Source organism: Rhipicephalus microplus, unplaced genomic scaffold, assembly GCF_043290135.1.
Source record: "Rhipicephalus microplus isolate Deutch F79 unplaced genomic scaffold, USDA_Rmic scaffold_13, whole genome shotgun sequence".
Classification (NCBI taxonomy): Eukaryota; Metazoa; Arthropoda; class Arachnida; order Ixodida; family Ixodidae; genus Rhipicephalus; species Rhipicephalus microplus.
Window position 1 is genome coordinate 38,316,292 of NW_027464586.1, and position 2,756 is coordinate 38,319,047.

Here is a 2,756-nt window from a genome sequence, read left to right on the forward strand (position 1 = left end):
TTCGAGGTATTCTATTAGGGCCTTAAGTTCCGGGTCGGCCCGCTGTCATTCAGCGAAGTCGTCCGTAGTTATTGTTCCCAAGAAGTAGTCGTCATCCAGGTCGTCGGGTGGTGGTTGGTCGACAGGCGCACGAGACACAGTCGGCGTCGGAATGTTTTTTGCCGGACTTGTAAGCGACGGTAATGTCATATTCTTGAAGTCTCAGGCTCCATCGTGCGAGGCGACCTGAAGGGTCCTTCAAGGTGGCCAGCCAACACAAGGCGTGGTGGTTGCTCACAACTTTGAAGGGCCTGCCATAGAGGTAGGGGCGAAATTTCAACGTAGCCCAAATGATGGCGAGGCACTCCTTTTTTGTTGTGGAATAATTGGCTTCTGCTTTGAATAGCGATCGGCTGGCGTAACTAATAACCCTTTCAAGTCCGTCAGCCCTCTGCACAAGAACGGCGCCAAGACCTACGCTGCTTGCGTCAGTGTGTATTTCTGTCTCGGCAAATTCGTCGAAATGGGCAAGTAATGGAGGCGTCTGAAGGCGATGTTTAAGCTCCTGGAAAGCGTGTTCCTGCGACGTTTCCCACTTGAACTCTACGTCGGCCTTGGTTAGGTTAGTTAGAGGATCGGCGATGCGGGCGAAGTTTTTCACGAACCGCCTATAATAGGCGCACAGGCCTGGAAATCGGCGCACCGCCTTCTTGTCAGTGTGGGGCGGGAAGTCGGCAATGGCGGCTGTTTTCCGTGGATTGGGACAAACTACAGACTTGTTAATAACGTGCCCCAGAAACAAGAGCTCCTCGTACGCAAATCTGCACTTTTCTGGCTTCAGTTTGAGTCCGGACGTCTTGATGGCATACAGCTTCAAGGCGCCGAAGATGCTCGTCGAAACTCGAGGAAACCACGACGACGTAGTCCAAAAACACAAGGCAAGTCTGCCACTTTCATCCTACCAGCACTGTATTCATAACGCGTTCAAAAGCCGAAGGCGCTGAGCAAACACCGCAGGGCATCACCTTAAACTCGAAGAGGCCGTACGGTGTTATAAACGCCGTCTTATCTCGGTCTCTTTCGTCGACTTCGATTTGCCAATAGCCAGTCTTGAGGTCCATTGATGAAAAGTACTTGGCGTTATGGAGCCGGTCAAGTGCGTTGTCTATTCGTGGGAGAGGATACACGTCCTTTCTTGTGATTTTGTTGAGGTGGCGATAATCGACGCAGAAACGTAGGGTCCCATCCTTTTTCTTCACTAACACTACGGGGGACGCCCATGAACTCTTGGACGGCTGGTTGATGTCATCCCGCAGCATCTCATCAACCTGTCTCTTCATGGCCTCGCGTTCTCGCGTCGAAACCCTTTACGGACTCTGACGAAGTGGTCTGGCACTTTCTTCGGTTATGATGCGATGTTTCGTTATTGGGGTTTGCCGAATTTTTGATGACGATGAAAAGCAATCTTCGTATTGCAGGAGCAGGACCCTGAGCTGTTCTTGCGTACGGTTCAGAAGTCTGTTATTGACGTCGAAAGCTGTGGGAGGGGCTTGGTTCCTCTGAGCAGGTTCCGCAGAATCGGTGAGGGCGAAAGCACTGGTGGTGTCCACAATTTCTTCGATGTATGCGACCGTTGTTTCTTTGTTCACATGATTGTACTCATTGCTGAAATTCGTGAACATAATTGTTGCTTTGCATCCCCGCAGCTCTGCAATGCCTCTTGCGACGCAAATATTTCGGGTGACCAACAGATGCTGACTGCCTTCAAGGACGCCTTCCAAGTCAGGTGATTTAGGAGCGCGCCGACTGAAATAATGACGCTGGAGCGATGCGGAATGGTGGTCAGTGGTGCACCAGACGTCAGTCTTCCTCGGCGCACTGCGCTGGGCCACTGACGAACGGTGGGACGTCGGTGGGGATGGTGGCGGCGGTGGCGTCTTGCGACGGAAGTGCGATGTGGCAGCGTTTTGGTGTGCGCGTGGAGGAGGGGCGTGGTGGTGGGCTGCAGCAGCATAGCTCATGGTTTGCAGCTGAGGCTCTTGAGACTGAGGAACGCCCAGCGATTGCTGGATCTCCTGGCGTACGACGTCCGTGATGGATTCCACATGAGGCTGCGCTGGAGGAAGTAATTTTCGCTGCTCTTCTTGCAGGATCGCTCAGGTCGTCTCCCGCAAGTCAGTGGTTCCAAGCCCTTAAATGCCGGCGTAGCTTGTAGACGACAAGCTACGGTTATATTGCCGCGTGCGCATCTCGAGCGTCTTCTCTATCGTAGATGCTTCTGAAATGAATTCGGGGACCGTCTTTGGCGGGTTTCTGATCAGCCCGGTGAGGAGTTCCTGCTTAACTTCTCGCATTAGCAGACGGACCTCCTTCTCCTCGGACATGTCGGAGTCAGCGTGGCGGAAAAGTTTTATCATGTCTTCCATGAATAGCGCCACGTTTTCGTTTGGCATCTGCATGCGGGTTTCGAGAAGAGCTGCGGCCTTCTCCTTGCGCACCACACTTGCGAAAGTGGTGAGGAACCTGGCACGAAAGACGTCCCACGTTGTAAGGCTTTGATCTTGATTCTCGAACCAGGTCCGAGCAGCATCTTCTAAGGCAAAATACACATGCCGGAGCTTGTCATCGTCTGTGCAGTCATTGAGGGCGGCGATCCGGTCGAACCTTTCGATCCAGCTTTCCGGGTCTTCCAGTGGTGAACCGCGGAAAGTTGGCGGCTCTTTGGGTTGTCGGAGCAGGAGTGGTGTAGGCTGCACGGGGGCGGTCATGGTTGCAGT